Genomic DNA, 19,551 nt, shown 5'->3' with positions numbered 1-19,551 from the left:
AAGTTCAAATTGCATACGTCATGGTGATCCTCAAAACGTAAAAGTTTATTTTAAGTAACATTATTTGTTAATTGAAAATAACATAAATAATATTTTTTTGACGATGAAAAAATGGCAAATATATTTGAGATAGTAAACAGTGGTTTGGCAACGCTGGCCGGTAGGCCAAACGATTCTCCCCGTGACGTTTAGTTGGTAAGCCTGGCTATTCTCGTTTTTTTTTTTTTTTAACAAATCACTGAGCCACACGCGGCAGGGAGGCATACAGGTACTGCATTATCACAAGAGAGGCCACGCAGTCAGGTGTCCTTACTCGTCGATCTTTTCGTCAATAAGTAAGTGTGTTCCTAATTATTTTAATAGTTGGTGTATGTTCTACCGTTTCTCATGCTTTGTAATATGTGCCAACCTTTGAGACGTGTGCAAGTGACAATATCCCAAGAAACTGTTGTTGAAGTACAAACCCCGCGTTGAGAAATAAGTTATATTAGCTTGTTACAAACGCTGTAGATATATCATGCCTTTTGAAAAAGTAATCGACAAAGAAATAAAAAAGTAATCACATCTGGAGGTTAGTTTCTGGTTTTCAAATAAATGAAAAAATATTGTAGTTTTGGGAACACCATCTCAAAAAAGGGGAAGAATAATTTTTTCCCCGAAGGCAACAATGAGATATGAAAACTTGTTCGATTGTCAACAGGATTTTTTTTACATAAATTCAGACTGCAGCAGAAGTTCAATTTCCCCAAATAAGGTTTATTTTTTCAGTGGTAATGTTCATTCTCTTCCAGGCCATCTGAACTACATATCTGTCTCTAGTATTTTCTGTGGCTATAGTCATGGTTACTGATCTGAAAATGGGAAATGTGTGCTCCCTCCTTCTCCATTCGCAGAAGTCCAACATACATATACCAAAGGCCTTTTCCCCCTTACAAGGGAGATAGCCAAAATACAAAGGCATAAAATCCACTCCCAACCATTCCATCCCCACATACTCCACTCCCATTCACCCTCACCCTCCCTCTTATCTTGGCTTTTCCTGGATGATGGGCCATCCCTGCATCTCGCCCACTGCCCTGAATCAGAAGCAGTGTCGCAAGACACAGCACATCCACAGAAAGGCCGCTTCACTCAATCGGCGACCCCCCCCCCTCCGTCCCCACATGCAGAAAAAGAGAAGACGGGGAGAAATACCTTAGGGCTGCATCAAATTATTTTCCACATATACTCCCTCACCCCCTATCCCCCACCCACTCCCTTTCATGCATCACAGCATCATCCATACACAACCATTCTCCATTCATCCCTATCTTCTGTCCTCTCCCTTCCTCAACAGACATTCCCCTATTTCCCATTGCCCCTTTTACCCCTCCATCCATCTCATCCTTGGTCGCCCTATCATGTTTACTCCTTCCACCTTTGCCTTTCTCTCTCTCTCTCTCTCTCTCTCTCTCTCTCTCTCTCTGCCTTCCACACCTCTTTTACTAATCTTTCTTCACTCATTCTTTCCATGTGTCCAAACTATCCCAATACTCTTTCATCAGCCCTATCTCCCAACTCCTTTTCCACCCCGTCCTCCTCCTCACCTCGTTTCATACTCGGTCCAGTCTAGTAACCCCTATCATACTTCTCAGGCACCACATCTCAAATACATTCAAACTAATCTCTTCCTATCTTATGCTCCATGTTTCTACTCCATACAGTACTGTCGGCACAATCATTTCTTTATACAATCTCTTAGCATCCATTACCAAATGTCTATTTTTTATTACACTTTTTAATCTCCCAAAGTATTTACTCGCTTCTCTCAATCTACATTCTACCTCCTCTCCTTCCTTTCCCACCACGTTCGCACCCAAGTATCTAAAACTATCCACTTCCTCCAGTCTCCCTTAATACTCGCTTCCAGTCTACTGCCACTTTCTCCCCTTGTAATGTCATCACTTATTTTTACCCACATTTATATTCAACTTCTTTCGCACACCTTCCCAAACTCTGTCACTAACTTCCTCAATCCTTCCACTGATCCAGTTACAAGCGCACTGCCGTCAGCAAACAACAACTGGCTCATCTCCCACTTTTCTCCATTTTCTTTAACCATCTCCAATCCATGACCCACTACCCTTGCATTCAACTCTCGCACCACCCCATCCATGTATAAATTGAACAGCCAAGGCGACATAACACATCCCTGACGAAGTCCCACCTTTACCTCAAACCACTCACTCTATTTCTAATCCTAACACAAGCTCTTCTATTCTCGTAAAAACTCGTGACTGCTCTTATCAGCTTTCCTCCTATCCCATATATCTGCACTACCTCCCACAGCGCCTTCCTGTCTACCCTGTCATAAGCCTTTTCCAAATCCATAAAAACCAAAAAACATCGTTTCCTTTTCCTATAGCTTTCTCACATATGTCTTACCACAAAAATCTGATCTACACAACCCCTACCTGTCCTAAACCCACACTGTTACCAATTACACCTTCTGTTCCTCTCGAAATCCTCTCACTCAGGACCCTCCCATAAGCCTCCCAACTACACTTAACAATCTGATACCTCTGAAACTACTACACTCAGACTTGTCCCCTTTTTCCTTGTAAAGTGGAACTATACAGGCACTCCTCCAGTCCTCCGGCACTCTACCCGCTCTTAATAATTAAATAACATCACCAGCCAGTCCGGTATCACTGTACTTTTTTTTTTTTTTCTTAAGGCATCCTGCATGGCAACCATCCAACCCAGGTGCCTTATCTGCTCTCATCATCTTAACAGCTCCTTTCACTTCATCTTTCCTTATTTCTCCTCCATTCTCCTCACTCATCACGGTCATTTTCTTAGCGCTTCCCACTGCAACTACAAGTACCTTTCCCTCCCTATCCTCCACATTTAGCAACTCCCTAAAATAATCTGCCCACTTTCCTCTCACTGCCTTCTCTTCCATTATCATCTCTCCATCTGCACCTTTTTCCTTTTCTTCTCTACTTGATTCGCCTCCTCTTCCTCTCTTAATTTCTTTCCAAAACAGTTTTTATTACTTTCAAAACTTTGTCATACTCTTACCCCATTTCACATATCTCCTCTTTGCCTCCTTTATCTTATACTTTATTTCTCTTATCTTTACTTTGTACATCTCATATGATTCCCTCGTCCTAATTTATAACCAATCTATGAAAGCATGCTTCTTCTCTTGTACACCCTTTGCTTCCTTATCCCACCACTCGCTACCCTTCTATTTCCTCCTGCCCTTCTTGTTCCACACCATCTTTGCACACCTTATGACTCCCTCCTTGAACCATCCCCATTCCTCCTCTACTCCTAGTTCTACTCTATTTTCACTCCCTCCCACTCCTCTCTCAACGTCTTAAACTCCTTTTCTTTCTCATTTAAGCAGTTCACACTTAGTACTTCCCTACTTTCTGCCCTTTTCCTCTTTCTCCACCTATCCTCCACTCTCAACTTACCTTCCACCAAAAAAATGATCTGATATTCCACCACTCTCTCCCCTTAGGACATGTACATCCTTAACTCTTCCTACTATACACCTGATTACCACTATATAGTCCAATAACGCTCTATCTGCCACCCTTCCATCCACCACCCTCTCACATGTGTTCATATGCTTGACTTTCTTCATAAACACTGCATTTGCTATCATCAACTCTCGAGACACATCTCCACCATCAACTCTCCACTACGATTCTTTCCTGGAACTCCACACTTCCCAACCACTCCATCTATTGGTTCATTTCCTACCCTAGCATTAAGGTCTCCCAATACCACTACATTGACATTTCTCCTTAATCGCTCTATGCACTCATTTAAATCTATCCAAAAAGCCTCCCTTTCCTTCACAATCTTCTCACTACCAGGCCCATATACACTTACAAAAACCCACATTACATCCATCTTCACCTTGATCCACATTAACCTTGAAGAAACCTCCTTCCACTCCACTACACACTTACCTATCTCTTTACTTACTAGTTCTCCTCACGCCTGAGAACCTCCCAACTACACCCCCAAACTCACACTTGCCCCTCCCTTTCTACTTAATTTCACTCAATGCCAACACATCCATCTTTCTTCTCGCAAACATACTGCGTATCTCTCCTATTACTTTCATCTGTACCACATCCACAGACATTGAAAGACCCAAACCTTAGTAAAGTAAAATAACTAATAATAATGTTAAAAATAACAGTAAATGATAATACTAAATAAAGGCATACAAATAAACATGCACCAGGAAGAATTGTATTGCGAACAACGACGAGTCAGTAGTTCTGCAACACGTACGTCGGAAAGAATCATCTCCTTGCCACTCGTCTTCCGAACCAGTCAACGCCCATACCTATTTACAGAGGTGCAGCCCCAAGTGGGTGGCATTCGGTCTCCGGACGGAGTCTAGGATTTCTGTCAGGTTCGACTGTAATTTCCTCCACACAAGAAGAGCGGACGAACGGTGACTGCTTCCCTAGCCAGAGGCTCCGTTGCCAGTGATGAAATTTGAGACAACTCTTATATTTTTGCATTAGTGTATTTTTCAATGTCCTTGAAACATTTCGTCCTCTGTGTTCGGAGTGGTAATCACCGGTATCAACTGAGCCTGGGTTTCAATCGTTCTGAACCTAATTTGAAGTCTAACGTGACAAGGCGCTTCTGGCACCAGGCTACTCTTCCTCCGGCAATCGAAGCCCTCCTCGGCCAGCCGACGCACGCACCATGTTAGTCTGACCGATCTCCATTGACACAGAGATGATCCCGTTGCATCCGCTCCTGCGTTTCATTAGTGTTTCGGACAAGTGCAGCAGTTGTTGGGTTTCGTGAGTGAAAACTTATGGAAACGATAGCAACGTTGAGGGCGACTGTACCGTGACCGGAGTGACGATGAGCTTGTGTGGCGGTACCTCGTTTGTAAAATGTAAATGGCTGACTCCTAAAGAGCGAGTTGATGAAAATATTTTGCGTAGAATAAATTACCGAACTAGAGGTGCCTGGCATCAGATGTAGGAATAGAGATGTGAAAGGTGCAGCCCATGCGTGACTGACACGCTGGTACACAAGCTCTTGGCGTTTACTTGGACAATCACCTTCGTGCTGTATGTCTGACCTGGTTAAGGTATTTAAAAGACTTACGGTGGTATTCTTAAAAAAATATTTCCCTTCCAAGGATTTATAAAAGATTTATATAAGGAAAGATTTTTTAAAAATACCACCGAAAGATTCTTACGGTGGTATTCTTAATATATATATATATCACACAGGAACCCACAGTCGGAGAAAGAATAAACTTCGAATAAAGAATAATCCTATATTTCGGCTATCAACTGTAGCCCTCTTCAGGAAAGTACCTGAAGAGGATTATTCTTTATTCGAAGTTTATTCTTTCTCCGACTGTGGGTTCCTGTGTGTTATTTACAAATGTGCTACTACATTTCTATTTAGAAATATATATATATATATATATATCTATATATATATATATATATATATATATATATATATATATCTTACAAGGCTTACGAGTTCTATAAGGAAGTATTTATATAAGGAAATATTTTTTTAAGAATACCACCGTTAGTTTCGTTCCTGTATATAAACGATAGAGATGACCATCACAGAGGGCACTAGTACTTCACCATGACAGTGCCTCACTACATGAGAAACCATCCAGCACACATGCAGTGTGGAGCGGAACACGCCACGCAACTCATACACTATTCCACCTCCTCTCCACAAGGTGTGTCTTACATAAACACTACTGCACGGGTTCAAACAAAGCCCGTGGGAGTGATACTTCACTCCCAAATAAAAAAAAATAAAAAAAAATCATCCCCCTCCCCCTCTCCCCCTCCCCTGCCAGGAATTAACATCCATATCATTACATCCATATAACTACGAACTAAATTCTGGGTAGCATCTATTTTTTCAATAGCTACAAGGAATATGACTAAGCATATTCTCATTAAAACCAACCGTTTCTGAAATAGATTAGAATTGGATATGATTCTTTATCTGTTATCTATTCAATTATTATAATCAATAAATCCATGAATGATTAAAATGGATCACTCACGCAAGCATTCTTTCATGTTCGAAAAAAGTCACCTGTCATAGACGAATGGTGAGCTGCTTTTTAATCTCTATTCCACTCTACTGTTCCTTAGCACTCATGTACCATTCATCCTAGGACACCATCTCTTCTATATCTTGTCCCCGTGGTTGGGGATAAGAATGCCGCCACCAAGTCCACACGTGATGTTAAGTCAACTAAATGGGGAGTGGGGCGAGGAGGGGGGGATCTTCTGTGTGTATCCGCATTCTGTGTTTGTTTGCAAAATGTGACTCAGCTGGCTTGGCTCCAATCAGTTGCGCCATCAAGAAGATTTACAGGGCGTTCCAAAAATGTTACATTACGACATTTCATATCTTAAGAACTATTGAGGATACAAAAAACCGATTTATGTATCCCGAATGATTATAATTTCAAGTTTCTGTACAGGAAATATGAATACGAACGTGCACATTCAAACAATAATCCATTTCTTGCCAAGTGCCACGTAGCATAACATTGTCGATGGTTGCCAAAGTTTCTGTTGTTCGAGTCGTCTGGTCATCCACGTCTCTGGGAAAGGGAAGTACATACACCAAGCCTTACAAACACCACCAGGGCGAAGAAGTCGCATGGAGTAAGATCAGGAACACCTGATCTTGCACATTTGTATTTATATTTCTTGTATAAAAAAGAATTGAAATTATAAGCTTTCAGGATATATAAATCGAATTTTGATATCCTCAGTAATTATTAAGATATAAAATGCCGTAATGTGACATATAATATTGGAACACCCTAGATATTTCGCAAGAACGCTTATTCTTAGTTCGTTGGTCCCTGACTGAATGAGCTTGACATACTTAATATATAAAGAATTTTCCTGTTCACAAAGTTTCACTGGATATCCGCCGCCACAAGCAAAAGTGAACGATATTGGTCACATGTCGTCGTCAAAACTGCAATAATTTGTTTACAAATGTAGCGTTTCATGATGTGCATTCGACACATATTTCTATGTAAGAAGACCCGTTTTACTGTGAAATGAATAATGTACAGGAAAATAGATCTAAATGAGCAGCAATAAAACCTATGCAACACTTCACGAACAAATGTGCATGTTTATCATTTGAATCCCATGACATAATATTTATCTATTTTATTAATTTATTTATCTATTTTATTTATTTGTTTATTGTCTAGTACATACTAGTTGTTTTTATTCAAGCGAAGGTCATGGTTCCATTTAAAAACATGACATTAACCAAAGCAAAAATTGCAAAGTACGCTGCAGGATAAGAGGATATTCAGCTCCATTGCGCTGACAACTCCCTAAGTCAGGATTGAGCAACCGTTGACACGTGTGCAAAACGTCAAAACGTAGCACACTAACGACTTTTCCCCTGCACGCAAAACCCAGACCTAACCTTTGAAAATTAACTAAAAAAAAGAGTATGATCATTGGTAACCACATGCAGCCCTGGGCGGCAGATTGTAGCAATAACGGCCGTACTTTAAAAGACTGTCGCCAGTAGTTGAAAGCATCGTTACAAATTCGATTAACTGGTTTTCTAAGTACATTCATATTGGTAACTGGCTTATCCACCAAATTTACTGGTAATTTTCATGGTTATATCTAATAAAGTTAGTAACATTCTAATCCCTAATAGCGTACGTCAAGACTGGCGAAATTGTTCAAAAGTACAGCACTAAGAGGCGAAAGGGTTCTACAGTATACTCATATGTAGGCAGGGTCCTCACATGGGGGGGGACAAGCGGTGGGGGGATATGCCCTAGGGGGACCGCAATTCTAGTCTGGATATGCCACCCACAAGGCTGACAAAATGATTATAATAAAAAAGGGTCAAAGGAGACCTGAATATTTTACCGTAATATACAAAATTTACGTTAGAATCAACAGAATATAAAACATTTTTTTCCCTTGTCATTTCTGCAATAGGGACATTAAATACTATTTTTTTTTTTTTTCGCAAGCCATTAGCCAAAACAGGCTGTGAGGGATGGTGGAAATGGAAAGTGGTAATGGGGGAGGGTGGGAGGGGCGGCATTTAGACATGGTAGCGCTCTGTATGTAGGCCTATAATATTACTCCGTTGGCACACGAGAAAATGTTGCATAAAGATTTTTGGCTGAATTTGCCACCCACAATTAACAAGATTGTTCACCAGTGCCCTCGGTCAGATGTTCCTAAAGTAGTGCCGCAGTAACCCCAGAGGGTATCAAAACCTATTCTTGTGGGTATCGAAAAAGGTATCCCGAAAATATTTTTTTCTTTGTATATTAAGAGTTGTACTCCATTAATTTATTTATTCAATATAAAATAAAACTACTCCAAACAATTCAGCTCTGTTTATAGCCGTCTTTTGTGTGTGTGTGTGTTATGTTGATATGGTTTAACGTCACAAATTCCCCCTAATGGATAGCTAGGGCGGTGCTCCTCACAGAGACTTTATAGTGTGGAATTTAACCATTCCCTTAGCTAATCTTCGCCGGTGGCAGGATTCAAACCTCAATCCCCTCGGCCTTCGCTGCTAGTAACGACGCCCTTACCCGCTCAGCCAGCGAGCTTCATCCATCTCAATGTTTAAAAGCTAAACTTTACGAGTAGCAGGTTGTTATTGGAGACGGTGTATCAGGTTGAACTGGAGTTCAACTTTGGGGTATCGTAACTGAAAAACTTCGGAAACCACTGCCGTAGGTGATTGAAACCTCCATTTATATCCACAATCGAATGCACCACAACGCGTCAACAAACTTGTAAACACCCAACCGTTACACTGATGTGCTTGCACGTTCGTGCCCTTACCAGGGTCCCTCCCATAACCGAATAATATCGTCCTGCACTAGTCAGAATAAATATATAGGACGACAATTGCGAATGAGTTTATTGTGGACAGATACAAGTCTTCTGCGCGTACGATGAAGTTTATTTCATGCTGGAATTTGTTTACCGTCCTCATGGCGGGCCTGTGTCTATCTGTTCTTGTTTCACGTTATATATTCATAATCTCGAGTATGTATTATCATCATTACTACCACTACTATTATTATTTATATAATTATATCATTACTTTATGATAATGTATTATTCATATTTATATTATTATATAATATATAATAGGACAGGTAGGGGTTGCGTGGATCAGAATTTGCGTTAATTCAGATATAAGAGAGAGCTTTAGGAAAAGGTAAGGATTTTTTATTTTTAGGGGGGGGCTTTTATGGATTTGAAAAAGGCTTATGACAGGTTAGACAGGAAGGCACTGCGAGAGGTATTGCAGATATATGGGATTGGAGGAAAGCTGATAAGAGCAGTCACGAGTTTTTACGAGAGTAGTAGAGCTTGTGTTAGAATCAGAAATGGAGAGAGAGTGATTTGAGATAAAAGTTGGACTTCGTCAGGGATGTGTTATGTCGCCTTGGCTATTCAATTTATACATGGATGGGGTGGTGCGAGAGGTAAACGCAAGGGTAATGGCTTGGGGATTGGAGATGGTTAAAGAAAATGGAGAAAAGTGGGAGATAAGCCAGTTGTTGTTTGCTGACGACACTGCGCTTGTGGCAGGATCAGAGGAGGGATTGAGAAAGTTAGTGACAGAGTTTGGGAAGGTATGTGAAAGAAGGAAGTTGAAGGTAAATGTGGGGAAAAATATGGTGATGAGATGTAACAGGGAGAATGTGGAAGCAAACTGGAAGTGAATATTAAGGGAGAGACTGGAGGAAATGGTTTTAGATAATTGGGTGCGAATGTGGTGGGAAAGGGAGGAGTGGAGGTAGAATGTAGATTGAGAGAAGCAAATAAATGTCTTGGGGATTAAGATGAGTAATGAGAAATAGACATTTGGGAATGGGTGACAAGATGAGATTGTATGAAGGAGTGATTGTGCCGACATAATGAAGAAAGATTAGTAAAAAGAGGTGTGGGTGGAGGGAGTGAATATAAGGGGGCGACCAAGGATGAGGTGGATGGATGAGGTAAAAGGGGCATTGGGAAAGAGGGGAATGTTGAAGAAGGAAGAAAACAGAAGATAGGGGTGAATGGAGAATGGTTGTGTATGGGTGATGTTGTGATGCATGAAATGGAGGGTGGGGGGTGGGGAAGTGAGGGAGTATGTGTGACTAATACTTTGACTTGGCCCGAAGGGATTTCTCCCCGTCTTCTCTTTTTCTGCCTGAGGGAATAGAGAGAGGGGGGTCGGTGATTAAATGAAGCAGCTTTTCTGTGGATGTACTGTGTCTTGCTATACTGTTTCTGGCCCAGAGCAGTGGGCGTGGTACAGGGATACCCCGTCATCCAGAAGGAGCCAAGACAAGAGGGATGGAGGGGGTGAATGGAAGCCTTTGGTGTATGTATGAATGTATTATTTACATTATGATATCATCATAATCACCTCCATCCTAATGTATCCTAAACAGAACAATTTAGCCTTTTTTTTTAAATAGGGAGTGTTTCAGGCCAACTGGAAGAGTTTATTAAATAGAGAAATAAAATCCGCTGTACTCTGGTCAAACGAATAAGCAGAGTTGGGCCTAATGTGTCCTGCGTAATCTTCTTGCTTTGTCCTCCACCAAACTACTAAGTGGCATAAAGTAGGCCTTCGTAAGCACACAGCCTTGCATTCAAACGCAAGTCCAGAAAGCCTCGCTGTACATTCATGTTTACTGACAAAGGTAGCTCTTGTGTGTGTGTGTGTGATTCACTACGGTCTTTGATCACGTGTTGGACTCGTGATCGACAGATATTTCCCTCCCGGAAGAGAGCTCAGAGCTTATATGACCTATCTATGGGTAATGCTGTGACCTTACACGCACGCGCACACACACACACACACACACACACACCTCCCCGCCTACGAGAGTTGGAATAAGGACTCGTAGAGCAGTGATACTGAATTTATTTCAGCCCTGGGTGGGATTCGAACCTGGGCCGCCGTAGTGGTGGTCGGGAATAATACCAACTGTGTACTTACCTAGTTGTACCCACTTGTAGTGAACGGAGTTGGACCAATGCAGAAGAATCCTGTCTCCTTTCTTCCATTTGTCAAGCTTTGCCTTGAATTCTTTTATCGTGTTGGTTTGGGTTGTATTTTCATCCAAGTTATTCCACAAGTCTACACTTCTACGTAGGAACCTATATATCCTGGCATATTTTTATTTATTTATATTTTAATAGTTATTTACTATGATCTTTTGTCTACTCGTGCCAGTGATTTATTTGTCCACTTTCTCTGAACCTTTTTCCAGTTTAAATATCATTATCATGTCTCTTTTCGCTCCTCCAAAGTGGAAAGTCCCCAGTTTGTTCATACATTATATAGTTTAGACCAGGGGTCATCTTGTTTACCGTCTTTGAATTCATTCTATCTTGTATTTTTCTTAAAGTATTGCGACATCACTGCTTATTGTGTGGGCCTTATCAAACCTTCATTGATATTCTTCATCATGTCCTCGTTCATGTTGTGAAATCACTCTCCATTTTTCATCAGATTGTAAGTATCTCCTGTTATTTTACTTGTGTGTGCTTCAGGTGGTAGGTTGTCTTTGATTATCAAAGCTAGGTTATTTTCCATTTAATGTCCACATGACTCGGTGGCGCAGTTGGTAGAGTGTTGCACTGTCAATATATTGGCCAATGGTTTATGGTTCGAATCCTGCCAATGGCTGAAATTATTTCGGTACCGCTGCGCTTCGAGTCGTTACTCTGACTCTCATGGGCTGGGAGTTGTGTGTGTGTGTGTGTGTGTGTAAGGTCATAGCATTACCCATAGATCGGACGTACGAGCTCTGAGCTCTCTTCCAGGAGGGAAATAGCTGTCGATCACGAGTCCAACACGTGATCCAAAGACCAAGTGAATACACATACACACCTCCCCGCCCACGAGAATTGGAATAAAGACTCTTAGGGCAGTGATATGGTCAACAGTATTATATGGTTCAGAAGCGTGGATAATCAGCAAAAAATTGCAGGAAAACTTAGAAGCAGCAGAAATGTGGATATGGAGATGAGTATTAAGAGTACCATGGACAGCGAAGAAAACAAATGAAGAAGTATTGAGAGAAATGGAGACAGATAGGGAATTGATGACAACAATAAGGAAAAGACAGTTGCGATTCTTAGGACATATAATGAGGAAGGAAGGGTTGGAAGAGGTGGTGATGACGGGAATGGTGGAGGGAAGGAGAGCAAGAGGAAAGCAGAGGGAGAAGTATATGGACGGGCTGATGAGGGCGACGGGAAAACAACTCAAACCAGCACAGATGTTACAAGTAACTAGGGACCGTGAACAGTGGCTCTCCATGGTTGCCGAAGTCCAAGAGGATATGGCACGACGGTAAGGTAAGGTAAGGGCAGTGATACTGAATTTATTTCAGCCCTGGGTGGGATTCGAACCTGGACCGCCGTAGTGGTGGTCGGGAATAATACCAACTGTGTACTTACCTAGTTGTACCCAATTGTAGTGTACGGAGTTGGACCAATGCAGAAGAATCCTGTCTCTTTTCTTCCATTTGTCAAGCTTTGCCTTGAATTCTTTTATCGTGTTGGTTTGGGTTGTATTTTCATCCAAGTTATTCCAAAAGTCTACACTTCTACGTAGGAACCTATACTTCCTGGCATATTTTTATTCATTTATTTATATTTTAATAGTTATTTACTATGATCTTTTGTCTACTCGTGCCAGTGATTTATTTGTCCACTTTCTCTGAACCTTTTTCCAGTTTAAATATCATTATCATGTCTCTTTTCGCTCCTCCAAAGTGGAAAGTCCCCAGTTTGTTCATACATTATATAGTTTAGACCAGGGGTCATCTTGTTTACCGTCTTTGAATTCATTCTATCTTGTATTTTTCTTAAAGTATTGCGACATCACTGCTTATTGTGTGGGCCTTATCAAACCTTCATTGATATTCTTCATCATGTCCTCGTTCATGTTGTGAAATCACTCTCCATTTTTCATCAGATTGTAAGTATCTCCTGTTATTTTACTTGTGTGTGCTTCAGGTGGTAGGTTGTCTTTGATTATCATACGTAGGTTCTTTTCCAACTTGAGTTCACATGACTGGGTGGTTCAGTTGGTAGAGCGCTGAACTGTCACCATAGCTGCCCGTGGTTCTTGGTTCGAATCCTGCCCAGGGCCGAGATTATATCGGTACTGCTTCGGGTCGTTACTCTGACTCTCATGGGCGGGGAGTTGGGTGTGTGTGTGTGTAAGGTCATAGCATTACCCATAGATCGGACGTACGAGCTCTGAGCTCTCTTCCAGGAGGGAAATAGCTGTCGATCACGAGTCCAACACGTGATCCAAAGACCAAGTGAATACACACACACACCTCCCCGCCCACGAGAATTGGAATAAAGACTCTTAGGGCAGTGATATGGTCAACACTCTTATATGGTTCAGAAGCGTGGACAATCAGCAAAAAATTGCAGGAAAACTTAGAAGCAGCAGAAATGTGGATATGGAGACGAGTATTAAGAGTACCATGGACAGCGAAGAAAACAAATGAAGAAGTATTGAGAGAAATGGAGACAGATAGGGAATTGATGACAACAATAAGGAAAAGACAGTTGCGATTCTTAGGACATATAATGAGGAAGGAAGGGTTGGAAGAGGTGGTGATGACGGGAATGGTGGAGGGAAGGAGAGCAAGAGGAAAGCAGAGGGAGAAGTATATGGACGGGCTGATGAGGGCGACGGGAAAACAACTCAAACCAGCACAGATGTTACAAGTAACTAGGGACCGTGAACGGTGGAGCTCCATGGTTGCCGAAGTCCAAGAGGATATGGCACGACGGTAAGGTAAGGTAAGGGCAGCGATACTGAATTTATTTCAGCCATGGGTGGGATTCGAACCTGGACCGCCGTAGTGGTGGTCGGGAATTCTACCAACTGTGTACTTACCTAGTTGTACCCAATTGTAGTGTACGGAGTTGGACCAATGTAGAAGAATCCTGTCTCTTTTCTTCTATTTTCAAGCTTTGCCTTGAATTCTTTTATCGTGTTGGTTTGGGTTGTATTTTCATCCAAGTTATTCCACAAGTCTACACTTCTACGTAGGAACCGATACTTCCTGGCATATTTTTATTAATTTATTTATATTTTAATAGTTATTTACTATGATCTTTTGTCTACTCGTGCCAGTGATTTATTTGTCCACTTTCTCTGAACCTTTTTCCAGTTTAAATATCATTATCATGTCTCTTTTCGCTCCTCCAAAGTGGAAAGACCCCAGTTCGTTCATATATTATATCGTTTAGACCAGGGGTCATCTTGTTTACCGTCTTTGAATTCATTCTATCTTGTATTTTTCTTAAAGTATTGCGACATCACTGCTTATTGTGTGGGCCTTATCAAACCTTCATTGATATTCTTCATCATGTCCTCGTTCATGTAGTGAAATCACTCTCCATTTTTCATCAGATTGTAAGCATCTCCTGTTATTTTACTTGTGTGTGCTTCAGGTGGTAGGTTGTCTTTGATTATGATACTTAGATTCTTTTCCTCGTTTGCTATTGCTATTTTTTAATTTCCCATTTTGTAACTTATTTGCGGTCTTTTCTTGCTTTGGCCCACTTGCATTATTTTGCAATGTGTTCAAATTCATTTTCCATTCCCAATTCCATTGATATACTTTACCAAAGTCCGTGTGCAGCACTATACAATCCTCATCTCCTCTTGCCGTTCTCAAGATCTTTGCATCGTTAGCAAAAAAGTTTCTATAACTATTAATATCTTTCGTCATGTCATTGACACGTACGAGGAACACTATAGGAGATAAAAACTGAACCCTGTGGTACACCGCTAGTTACTTTTCTCCGCTATGACGTTTCATCTGTCACTACTGTTCTAACAAATATGTCCTTTAATATTTTTTAATATTTATTCTATCCATTCTAGTATGCTTCCACCAAGGTTTTCTATGTTTTCCAGATTTCATATCAATCTCTTATGTGGCACTTTGTCAAAGACTTTTTCTAAGTCCAGTAGTTGTAAACAGTCCACCCACTCTTCTCTCATGCAGCACATCTTGAGTAAAAACTTAACAGGTTTGGACTTTTTCCAATCTGTCAATGTCTTTAAAGACATTCGGTGACCACACGGAAACAGCATATTCCAAATTTGATCTGTTATCCTTTTCACTACAATTCATGACCTGTATATTCATTTATCTCTTTCATTTATTATTAGTTATATGTCAATTTATTATTATTTACTATTTACCTGTTTCTTGTTTGACTGTGCCTATGCGTTTATTTATGTATTTTATTTGATACATTATTTTAGTTTTTTTTATTTATTTGTTATTATTAGGACTTTTTTTCGCATCCGACCTAGATATGGACCAAAGCCTAGGTATATGTATGTATGTGTGAAAATGAAATTAAAAATATGAAACAAATTATATAAATTGAAATTATACAACTTTCATGTGTGGACTAAGGTAAATGGTGTTATTGTTGCACAAAAAGTTGCCTAACATTGATAACACATCATAACAAGGAGTCTAGGGTTGGGTTCAAAAAACTAATTCTGGCGTTAGTTTATCTAGATGTTTAAGGTCATGGTAACGCTCTGTGTTACCATGATGTTTAATGTCAAGATAGATTTAACTCCAAATTAGTGCAAAAGTTTGTTTTGAACAACCCAGCCCAGAAGTTCAACATCATTAGTGAGCATGCAGGAGGGGAGCGCATCGAATGTAGGATGTTTCGACCAGAACACTGCAGGGAAGGACGTTTCGGCCAGTCCTCCAAATGTTGCTACTATTATTTACTTATTATTGAAAGAAAATATATTATTAAAATAATTTTATAAAATTACCTACATATCATTTCAAGTGACAATATTTTTTGCACATACTGTGTGAAAACGAAATGAAATTTATGAAACAAATGATCTAAATTGAAATTATACAGTGCACCAAGCCAGGGCACCAAGCCTTCAAGCTTAAAATGTTATTTTCGCCTAAATCACCTTTGGCCGAAATCACCTGATCCCGAATTGCAGACCATGCAAACGACCTTCCAAGTTAATAATAATGATAATAATAAATACTTTATTTAGTCAATTTGTAATGATACATACAAATTGAAACTGTGGATTCAGATCATTCAAAGTTACAGTTACAACACACATACAGTACAACCCACAATAAAATAAAAATATCTGTGACAGGGTAAGGTCCAAGATTAAAACTACACACACTACACTATTTTAAAAACACCATGCTGTAGATTTATCATGCACAAGAACATAAGAATAAAGGAGACTGCAAGAAACCATAAAGCCTACATTAGGCAGTTCCAGTCCCATTACCACCTGTCATCCCCATCCATAAAATTGTCTAACGTTTTCTTAAAACGCACAGCAATATAAACATGGTTACTAAGTCTATGCCATTAAACCAGTTCTTGCCTATTTCCTTCTTGAATCTAAATTTGTCCAAGATAGATCCATTATTGCGAGTCCTGCCCTGTTGTCTTAATTTTATGACTTTGTCTGTATCACCTTTGTTAAAACCTTTGATTCACTTGACCACCTCTACCAGATCACTCCGCCTCTTTCCTGAGAGTAAAAGTAAGGTGTCTAAGCTTGTCCTCTCAAGGTAATTTCTGAGCCCATGTATCATTTTGGTCACTCTTCTCTGTACTGATTCTAGTGAATCGATATCCATTCTATAGGACGGAGACCAGAAATGTACCGCATAGTCAAGGATGGGTATAGCTAACGCCAGATAGTGTTTGATAATTACCTCCGTACTTTTATTTGTAACCGTCCAGCAAAGAAACCTAATGCTGTGGGTGATGATTTTTTCTGCCCCCCCCAAAAAAAAAAAAAAAAATTAAAAATAAATAAATAGATAAATAAAATTGTTGGACCAGACACCCTGCATAGTCCTTTTTAACTGTCTGTTGTTTAAACACGCAAATATTAGCTAGTTTGATTTTAAGTTATCGAAATTTTCCACGGAAAAGTAAGACGAAAAAATAGGCCCGTCACGATGACGAAGCCCGCCTCATAAGAATGACAGCTCCCATTCCACTCAATAATCTTGTAAAATACTGTTTTTTCGCACTATAGGTATTTTTAACAAACAAATGCAAAATTTAAAACAGTAATGTAGTGATGCTGTCATAAAATGGTTCATGTTTACCAGAAACAAGAAATTTATAAATTTGAAGTCTCCCATTAATCGTTTTCTTCTTTACCGTTTGCTTATGTTCGATCTCGTGGGTTTGGGGCAAAACAAATTTTCACTTTAATGTGAATATCATGAGAATATGCTGTTATATATCATAATTTAGAATGATTAAATCAAAACCTAGGCACCGGTGAACAAGGATGATAATTTCTTTTTACATTTTCTTCCGTGGAAGATTGTTGGCCACAGTTCTTCGGTACTGCTCACAAATACCTTTCCTTTGCTGCCTGAGACCGAGGAGAGAGGTACGTCCGTGTCACTTCAGCAGTTTAGAATAATATACCATGTACGACGTGTCATTACAGGAAGTGTCGAGTTGTTAATTTTTTTTAAGAAGTCGTTGTAGATGATGATGAATTGCTATTGAAAAAATGACAATGTTGCATCATCTGTTTACCATAACCCGGGAGTGGATCATTAAGTCGTCATTTATATAAATGTGTATGTGGAAGTTCAAGAGTGTCATATTTTGTTCATATAAATCATGGAGATTAATCGAAATTAGTAATAATTACCGAGAGATTCTTTTGAGTGAAACTGTATTGAAGTTCGATATATCGGGGTTGGAATTTGACGCATATACTGTAGAGCACAGCCTGTAGCATTTGTTGTAGATGTTGATCGTGCAGACTTTCACCTCGTTAAAGATCCAACCTTAGCGTATTGGACTTGATTTAAGTGAAAATATAGTTGTGCGCCCTCTCGGCTGAATATTATCAGTAAAATTGCAAAATCTTGCAAACACGGGTATTTAACATTAAATTTACATTGTCCAGGAGCTCCTAATATATCTTAACCTAACCTGATATAACCATTCCACAGGGGAAAAGATAAACAATTGAAATACAAAAAACGAAAATGAAAACTGTGCTTGTCCGGTGCTAGAATAATACAAAATTATCAAAATACCCATCGTGAGTATTTAGTGTATATTTATCGCGAGTTTGTTGTGAAAGTGGCTGTGTTCACCCAACCGTGATTGTAGACGTATAAGGTATTTTCACCGTACGGTGTTGCGTACGCCATAGATTTCTGCGAACAGGCCGTAGCTTGGAACAACGTCGATGACGGTAGGAAAACCATGCAAGACTGGGAATCCCAGTGAAAGTGTCCTGTCCTAGGCTACTTTAACATAATCCCAATCTAAAGGAACATCACCTAGCATTTTATCGTGATAAAAAATAATCAAGTATTGATTATGAAAATGAAAATGATTATGAAATGATACCGTACAGTGAAAGTGGCCATTATCGAGATGTAGTGAATGTCTCACCGATTAGCATGTTTTAGGGATAACCTACTCCTCCTCCTCCTCCCCTCCTTCCTGGGTCGAACGGGGCTGGATCTCCTGGCTGGTAGATGTGATTATGGTAAATATATCCCTTTCGATATAGAGAAGAGTTCTCATGTAGCTGAATAAAATCGACAGGGAGAATGTACAAACAAAACGAAAACACCACCACCCCTGTGGAAGTGTTTTTTTCTCACAAGATCGATAATGCAAATGAAGTGGAAGTACTAAAATTAAACAGCAGAAGCCGTAATATCAGATTATTCAGCCGGCTCTGGAGTAACGAATGCACAACAATGTTCTCGCTTCTACGTTGTACGGCAAGCGACCCATATAAAGCCCACTTATATTATCCCCAAACTAACGGTGTACACAGTCGTAATCTGTAGTACTCAACTGTGGAAGTATATCCATATGGACATAGAATGCTGGTGATCTGTCGGTGCGTCATTTTTTCCTTGTCCGTATCGACAAGTTCTGTACCTCCGCATTATTGCTCCATATACGTCAGAGGTTTGGCTTCTGTTTACGGGATAACTTGCCGCTCCAGATTTGACAAAACTGCTTTTTTTTAACGTCTGTAACACTTTTACCCCGAATAATCGATCGTGTAAGTGAATGTGGAAAATCACTTTAAATTATCAAGGGTAAATTCAGTAGCTTATATGGCTTAGCTCCAGGGACAGAGATGACTAAACGAACACAAAAATCGATATTCGCGATTACCAGATCGATACGATTCGGCTGAGTAATAAATAGTAGCCTGTATTTTAATGTAAATCAGACCCCGTGCGCACGAGCCAAGCTCTTGTATCTTAAGATTACGTAATACAACAAGACTTGTTCAACCAAGGTCAGTTTCTCTGACTCGAGACAACATACGACTCAAGTAGATCTAGTCCTCATTACCCTGGCGACGACGCACTGTAGTGGAAGTGCATCGCTGACCGCATTCGGCGAGAAGGTAGTGAAAAATTAAGAC

The 19,551-nt window shown here is 40.1% G+C and overlaps 1 protein-coding gene across 4 annotated transcripts in view; it reads left to right on the top strand.

Moving 5' to 3' along the window:
* The first annotated feature begins 201 nt into the window (after positions 1 to 201).
* The window catches only part of Cth (Cystathionine gamma-lyase), a 37,163-nt gene continuing 17,813 nt past the window's right edge, over positions 202 to 19,551 (top strand). Inside the window, exons 1-2 of one of the 4 annotated variants that reach the window (XM_076184474.1) lie at positions 281 to 335; positions 17,454 to 17,523. The gene's annotated coding sequence lies outside the window, so the exon portion shown is untranslated. Of the gene's footprint in view, positions 336 to 17,453; positions 17,524 to 19,426; positions 19,534 to 19,551 lie in introns of those variants that run through there. The other 3 variants (XR_012966325.1, XM_076184473.1, XM_076184475.1) reach the window with 3 other exon arrangements.

Source organism: Oratosquilla oratoria, chromosome 4 (assembly GCF_046742065.1).
Source record: "Oratosquilla oratoria isolate Oo_2021 chromosome 4, ASM4674206v1, whole genome shotgun sequence".
Classification (NCBI taxonomy): domain Eukaryota; kingdom Metazoa; phylum Arthropoda; class Malacostraca; order Stomatopoda; family Squillidae; genus Oratosquilla; species Oratosquilla oratoria.
The sequence above is the reverse complement of the archived record's forward strand: the minus strand, read 5'-3'. Positions and strand labels throughout refer to the sequence as shown.